At 36.8% G+C, this 7,968-nt stretch overlaps 1 protein-coding gene across 1 annotated transcript in view; it reads left to right on the top strand.

Moving 5' to 3' along the window:
- The first annotated feature begins 346 nt into the window (after positions 1 to 346).
- The window catches only part of LOC106880631 (E3 ubiquitin-protein ligase SH3RF3), a 95,788-nt gene continuing 88,166 nt past the window's right edge, over positions 347 to 7,968 (top strand). Inside the window, exon 1 of the mRNA XM_014930666.2 lies at positions 347 to 448. The gene's annotated coding sequence lies outside the window, so the exon portion shown is untranslated. The remainder of the gene's footprint in view (positions 449 to 7,968) is intronic.

Raw genomic sequence — 7,968 nt, 5'->3', positions numbered from 1 at the left:
ATATATATATATATATATATATATATATATATATATATATATATACATACATATGTGTGTGTGTGTGTGTAGGAGAAGAAGCTAGAATTACTTAATTCAGTAAAGTTTTTTAGATTATATAAGTTTAGTTTATTATATAATGAAAGATATTCGAGTTGTAACCATCCACTAATTTGTTTCCCGGTAAGAGCGTGCCCCAGATTACTTCGTCATTATATTTTCCTTCTTTTTTTTAAAGATGTACAGCGAAGAGTACTTAGCTGCTATTTCTAGGCAGTCAAACGACAACGTAGAGATGGGACATTTAAGAGATGACAGCTGTTTTTTGTCATATCCAAAGTCGTGTCCCTTACGCTATAATTTTGTCGTGAGGCGCTCTTACGTAACGTGTTCTTAGAATGTGGGCATAACGACTTAAAATTTGTTTCCATGTAACTTTCTTTATAAGGTATGTATATTTTCGATGGGGTAGATTAAATCATGTTACTTTTTAACAAAACTAGTTACTTTTTATTCAGAAGGAAAAGAAGTTTATATTTTTGTTAACAATTCAGTAACTTATAGATGATCATTGCACAAAAGAACTATTTGATTTATTGATATGGCCAACTATTGCAGGCGCGATTGTTTTTTGTTTTTTTTTAATTCCAGTTAATGTCTAACCTACAATTGGTACTACTAAAGCAGCGCGGACCCGAACGCGCAGTCGTGCGTCCGCGCTAGCTAGTCTTGAGTGGTCGATCCTAACCCTGTCCCTAACCCTAACCGTATCCCTAACCCTAACCCGCGTGTGCAAATGAATACGTGTTTAGGGTTAGGGTTAGGGTTAGGATCGACCACTCACGACTAGCTAGCGCGGACGCGCGACTGCACGTTCGGGTCCGCGCTTCTTTAGTAGTACCTCTACAATTCAGATACAAAGTGTTAGAAAATACGTTTGATCTGTAGTTAACATAGACTGGAATTTTTAAATTTCTATTATGCTTTTAATTTCATATTTTTTATGCATGGCTTCGAGAAGTTAAAACATTAACTTTTTTTTTCTTTACTTTTCAAAAATATATATATCTTTAATTTCATAAACGTAATCATTCAAAGTTTCATATATGCATGTGCGAGCGCGAGGGTACACCAGTATGGACATACACACGCGTAGACGAATGAATGGATGTGTGTGTACCGACTGAGTATGTATGTCAACAGCTTTAAACTAATGTCCTTCTGCTGCTGTTGCACGTGGTAATCCTGTGTCTTCCCGGAATTGAAACGTTGAGTTCGGTGGTTAACCACGTGGTTCTGCAGTTGGGGGAAGCCAACAGATTAACAAATCCTAGGTACAACGATGCACAGAGGATGTTACTACATACACAACCGCTGCTTACATAAACAATCATTGGGTCCTTAAAACCATGGCTGGGTGGAGGAGCTTTGGTTACTGCCTGGTATGCTTTTATGGCAGCACCGATTGAGTGGCCTTACGTAATGATTTTAACTATTTCAGTCACGTCGTTACCTTTGACCTCAGTTATCTGAAGAGCTCTTCGTGTAAAAAGTAATTTTCTGCATACCTTGTAATGATTATCCAAGTATAGACTGTAAACATCGCTTTTCAAAAACTTCTAATGTTTATCTTCAAATTTTAGTGTTTACGTTTCCAAAGCATAAGTTATGATTAAGAAAATAAGATCTTCGAATCGCTAATTATCCTCCCTATTTCTAATCGTGTTTTTAGTCTCCTAATTGCTGTGCTTCTTAAACTTTTTTTAACTATTACTACTTTTATTAACATCATTTCAACGTCTCCTTGGTTACGATTCAACACCTTCACTATTTTTATGAACGCACGCGTAATGTAGTGTAATTTAGTTCTGGGTAACAGTTTGACGTGCATAACTACATATCACAGCACCGTCCTATTATTGTACTTCGTATATCCCCGTAACTACTAGTTGATCCCAACATATAGTTGTATTTTTATGCGTTCACTCACACATATATGGTTTCTTTATCCATGTACGAGTTTATAAATAGCTTTTTCAACATAGGAGTAGACTTGTGATTAACAGATAACTCACACAGCTAAAATTAACAACGTTTGAACATGTGTGTATGCTTATATTATATGCTACAGATACGATGACTGTCTTTATTGCATGTATGGAAATACCCCCCAAATTTGACAATAGCATTTAAATTATACTTTAGTCTAATGTTTAAAATTTGCATGTGTTGGTGAAATATATTCTTTTTATTTATTTACTGATGCACATTTCGAAGTATTATTACATTTATCGCTGTTATTGTTGTGTTTGTGGCAACAAACAATTTTTCTTAATATGACAATTAAATAGGAGACAAAGGCTAAAAATATTGCCCAGATGCATTTAAAGCGTGCGCGCACACACACACACAACTTCGATATTTGATTCCTGTACCTATATAAAATTTTACCCCAAGGAGGTGAGATCCTTCTTTTCATATCTTCTGATCCCTTTGCGACCATATTGTCTTCCAGTCCTTTCATGGCAAACTAGGTAGATGTTGAAAATGGTGAAAAATACCTGAAACTTTGCTTCAGAGTCACACATACTTCAAATCAATCCATTTGTTGGCTTTTTAATCTACAGCACGCTCGGTATTTTTGTATAGCGTTTCCTTAATTTCCATTACCTTTGAGTCTGTATTTATTGTTGTCATCACCTATACAGCCTTCTGCCAGATTGTGTCGCAGGTAGCTTAAAGCTACCTGCGACACAATGATGAAGATAAACTGTTAAAACACTTGTTCTTTTGCTTTTTCAAATTACTTGTCTTACTAGAAAAACTCCATTGCCTGTGCCTCTTTTAGGTCTAAAATCAAACTAGGTCTCTTGCTTTTTATTTTTTATAATGTTGAGAAAGATTCTACTGAGTACTTTTTCTAGTATAAATAAGTGTGAAATCAGCCTGTTGGTTTTTGAGGTTTTGTCTGTCACCTTTTGGTGTTAGCAGCATACAAATCCAATATTTCTGTGTCATTTCTGTTCTTCATACTATATTGAATATTAATCATGTACCCTTCTGGTTTACAAACTTCAGCACTGATGGTATCTATACCAGGGGCTTTGCATTTTTACTGTCCATAAGAGATGCTCTCTCTCAGGACAAATACCGCTGTAACAAGCCTATCGTCAATGTGTGTATGTATTAAGGGTACTACTAAAGCAGCACGGTCCCGAACGCGCAGTCGCGCGTCCGCGCTAGCTAGTCGTGAGTGGTCGATCCTAACCCTAACCCTATCCCTAACCCGCGTGTGCAAATGAATACGTGTTTAGGGTTAGGGTTAGGATCGACCACTCACGACTAGCTAGCGCGTTCGGGACCGTGCTGCTTTAATAGTACCTGTATTAAGTATGCTATACAGATGGCTATTTCAATTAAATACTGCTTCAACTGCATATACTGGAATTTTGATAAGCCTGGAGGCTATTCACAGCATCAGTGAATATTTCATTCACTTTTTCCTATGTCAGAGATCACAAATTCACAAGCCTGTAGCTTGTGAATACATGCTATTAAAAAGGCTAAAATGTGTTGTCACTGCAATGTTTTTAACACAGCAAGTCCATAAGAGATGCTGTTTCAGAACAAATACTGCAGCAACTGTGTGTATATTAAGTGTGCTATATAGGTGGCTGTTATCTTTTCTGGGTTTTTTTTTTCCTTTTGTTATTTCTACATTAGCTCATCAAATAGACCATCAAGGCTTTCTGATATTGGTTCTGGGTTGTGATGGAATTTAGTGTTAAGATCATCATTATTTAACATCCATTGTCCATATGGGCATGGGTTTGGACGGTTTGACTGGGCTGACATGCTGGAAGGCTGTGCCAGGCTCCAGTCTGATTTGGCATGGTTTTCTATGGCTGGATGCCCTTCCTAACACCAACCACTCCAAGAATGTAATGGGTGCTTTTATGTGCCACTAGCATAGGTGCCATTTGCATGACACTGGTATTTGCCATGACTGTGATTTTGCTTGGCTTGATGAGTCTTCTCAAGCAAGACATAATGCCAAAGGTCTTGGTCATTGACTCTGTGAGGCCCAACACTCAAAAGGAACTCAGCCACATTGCATCCATGAGGCCTAATGCTCAAAGGGAACTCAGCCACTTCACTTCCATGAGGCTCAACATTGATTTTTTACATGCCACTTGTTCAAAATTATTTTTCTGATATTGAGATACCTCTGCTATGTTTGTACATGTGCTGCTACCTTCACCTTTAATAACTCTGTATATTTTTTGTTCTTCCCTCCATTTCACAGACTAACTCAAACAGCTTGTGACTTATTGTTCTTGAGGTCAACTTCAACTAGTTCTTTTTTTGTCTTAAAGGTTTTTGTTCTATTGTATTTTGACTACCTCATCCAGTTCTATGTATTGTTCAGCTTTAACAATATCGTCTGGGTTATAAGCATACCTGTTCTAGCTAATCACCTTTGTACACAGCATATCTCTGTTTCTGATAGTGAGCTCATTGCTTGCTTTTGAGCTTTCAAACCAACAACTTCTTTTGTCTTCTGTTATTTCGTTTGTTGTTTCATTGAAAAACATAATCTGTCCATCATCTGTCAGGTTGGTGATTTTGTTCACATTATGTTGTTTTGGTACTCTTTGCGTGCATGCATTGATGATCATAACAAAATTTGCTGAATGCAGAAAATGATCAGAACCCGTCTGAACTGAGTGGGATGCTCTACTATTTTTGCCTGGATAATAATTTAATTTAGTGATTGAGTATCTGTCAGTTGAAATCCATTGTGAAGAGGGTTTTTGTTATCATGACACCATTAATTGTACAGGAATACATAGTTATAGACATAGTTCGATTGGTGTCCTAAGAACATTTTTCCTGTAATATATGACCAGTTCTTACATTGTTTTTTCCCCCTCTACTTGGATGTTAAGTCTCCACTGACCATTTAAGAGCTGTTTCATAGCAACTGGTATATTTTTACTTATAAGTCATCAAAAAATTTATCTGACATTGTCAGTGTAACTTGAGTTTGGGGCATTGATTTGGAGAAGAGTCACCATTCCATCTGTGGATAATGGTAGGGGTTGAGGGGAGAGTATGGTGGAGGAGAAGAGTGAGTGATGTGTAATAATAGAGATGGATGATGATAAGAGAGTGATGAATGTCATTAACATGGGGTGGTGACTGGCTGTACAGGAAAGGTAATGATAGAGTGTATTGAATACAAATAGATCAGACACAATCCTTTATATATAGGGCCTTATGGATGGCATGAATAAGAGAATAAGTGATTATCAGAGAGATGAGGACATCAGCTGAATACAATGCCATTCCTAGTTACACAGACAGCATGGCACTGTGAATAGCAGAGATTCACTACAATCCTTAGTTACACCAGCAGCATGGTACAGTGAATAAATGAGAGAGTGAAAGGAGAGAAGGTAAGTGATAGAGGGATAAGAAAATATCAAAAAGGTGAAAGGAGAGTAATAGATGTAAACCTAACGGGCGTGTTGGTCAAGAATCCCACATGTAGATATATTTATACCTCTCAGTTTCCATCACTACTGTCATTTTAATTTTTGCTTCACCATGCTCGCAGGTCTTTTCCAGTATAGTGTATAACCTATCATGGTAGTCCATTGTCATCTCTTCCGTCTTTACCACTTTGTCCTGTCTTTTTGGGTCTTTCTCTAGCACAAGTTCCATACACTTTGGGTGCCTTACATTTCTTTACACAATTGTCATCCTCTACATGTTTCCTCTTCCTCCTCCTCATCCTTTGCATGTTACTCTGTGTTGGCTGAGTCATCAGTCTAAATCAGTTCTCACTTGGAGTTGCTACATAGCTACATTAGTCAAAGGGTCACATGTCATTCACAAGTTCCAATTTCTATAAATGGTTACCCTTCCTAATATCAATTACTTTATAGAATGTTCAATGTATTATTGCATTTCATATGCTAGTATCATACAATATTTCCTTCTCACTGACAGAAAAACCTTTTGCTGAGAGCAGAGTTAATAGCTCTCTAAATTTTTCCCAACCATTTCTTACTCTGAAAACTATGCTTTCAGGACACTCACCTAACCTCCACATGGGTCATCTAAGTACCAGAAGTAACTTCTAGTGAACTTCCCAAACATTTGAAGGAGATATTTCACATGTATTCTTACAATTAACTGATCTTGCGCATCTTCTACATACGAAGTCTACTTTCTCTGTCAGTCTGCATGTAATCACATTATATCTCTTATGTAACTATAGTTTACACTGGCTACTTCATATAGAACTTCTATCTATCTAAAGTTTACTTTGAGGCCATTTGATTCTTGATTTTGTTTTTAAGTCTGGAATTTCTATCCTACATCTACAGCAGATTCAACTTTGTATACAGGATTTCTTACATATAACAGATCTTAACTTCCTCGATTATAGTCTGTAGGACAATTATAAATAGAAGGGGTTGAGAACTGAGCTCTGATTGATTCCTATATGCACAGTAAATTTATCACTGAACTTTTGGCTAACTCACAGTTTGCTGGCTGTGTCTCAGTATTTGGCTTCTATGGTCCTCACAAACTATTCATCTACTTCTGATTTCCTTAGCAACCACAAGATTACAGACAATTAAAACAAGTCAAAGGCCTAATCCATTTTGATGAATGCCAGAAATAGGAATTATTCATAGCTAAGTACTTTTACAGTTGTGTCAATAGAAAGATGGCATCAGTTCTTATTCCTGGTACAAACTGAACTGCACCTCATCTAAGTACACAATATTGGCTAAATATGTATGTGTGTGTGTACACATACATATCAGTGGTGTAGCTAAAAGGGGAGCAAGGGGAGTGACTGCTCCTCAACCCCAGCACATTTTTCAAAATTGGCACTTTCCAAAACATTTTTAACCCTTCAGTAGTTGTAAATTTCATACATAATTACATAGTTACTGAAACATGAAATTAATGAATGTTAAATACAATTATGTACATTATAACTAATGAAATATTTCAAATGTAATATAAGAGAAATGAGTTAAAAATTGTTTGATGTGTGTCACAGCACCTTTTTTTTATCTCCCCACTAACTTTAGAACCTGGATACATCTCTGATACACATGTCCTTGCATATGTGCATACATACAAGAGTCTATACATGTATACATACATATGTACATTTAAAACACAAACATGTGGGCACACACAAACACACACACACACACACACACACATTGGGTCATCCTGTAAATAATGCGTTTTTTTAAATACTTCTTTTATTTTTCAAAATTAATATAGACAAAGTTTATTTTTAATCTGAAATATACTCTCCTTCATTTTCTACAATGCTCTGGTAGACCTGCAAGGCCCCTCTTCCAAAATTCACTTGTCCACAATGAAGAATACTCCTCCAGTACTGTTCTGACCTCGTCTACGAAATTCATATTTTTTCTATCCAAATGATTTTGAAGGGTTGCGGAATAAATGATAATCAGATGGGGCAATATCCGATGAATATGGTGGGTGGGGCATTGTTTCCCATTCAAACTGCTTGTATGTAGCCGAGCATTATCCTGATGAAAGAACATCTTTTGTCTTGAAACCAAAGATAGTTGTTTTTCTTATAGAGCTGACTTAAGCTGCCCAAGCTGCTCACAGTAGATCTCCTTTGTTATCGTTTGGTTTGGGTTTAAAAGTTCAAAGTGGACTAAACCTTTCATATCCCACCAAACAGATAACACCTTACATGGTTGAAGACCTTCTTTAGCCTGGGGCGCTGGTGTTTCTCCTTTCCCTACCCACTTTCTTCGGCACTTGACATTTTTATAGAGAAACTATTTCTCATCACCAGTCACTATTCAGTCCAAAAATAGGTTCATTTGTGAAACATGACAGCAAAGAGCACACATTCACTCTCTGCACATGATTACACTTGGAAAGTTTGTGAGG

This window comes from Octopus bimaculoides, chromosome 16 (genome assembly GCF_001194135.2).
Source record: "Octopus bimaculoides isolate UCB-OBI-ISO-001 chromosome 16, ASM119413v2, whole genome shotgun sequence".
In the NCBI taxonomy this organism is placed as follows: domain Eukaryota; kingdom Metazoa; phylum Mollusca; class Cephalopoda; order Octopoda; family Octopodidae; genus Octopus; species Octopus bimaculoides.
This window is presented reverse-complemented; position numbering and strand designations above follow the sequence as displayed.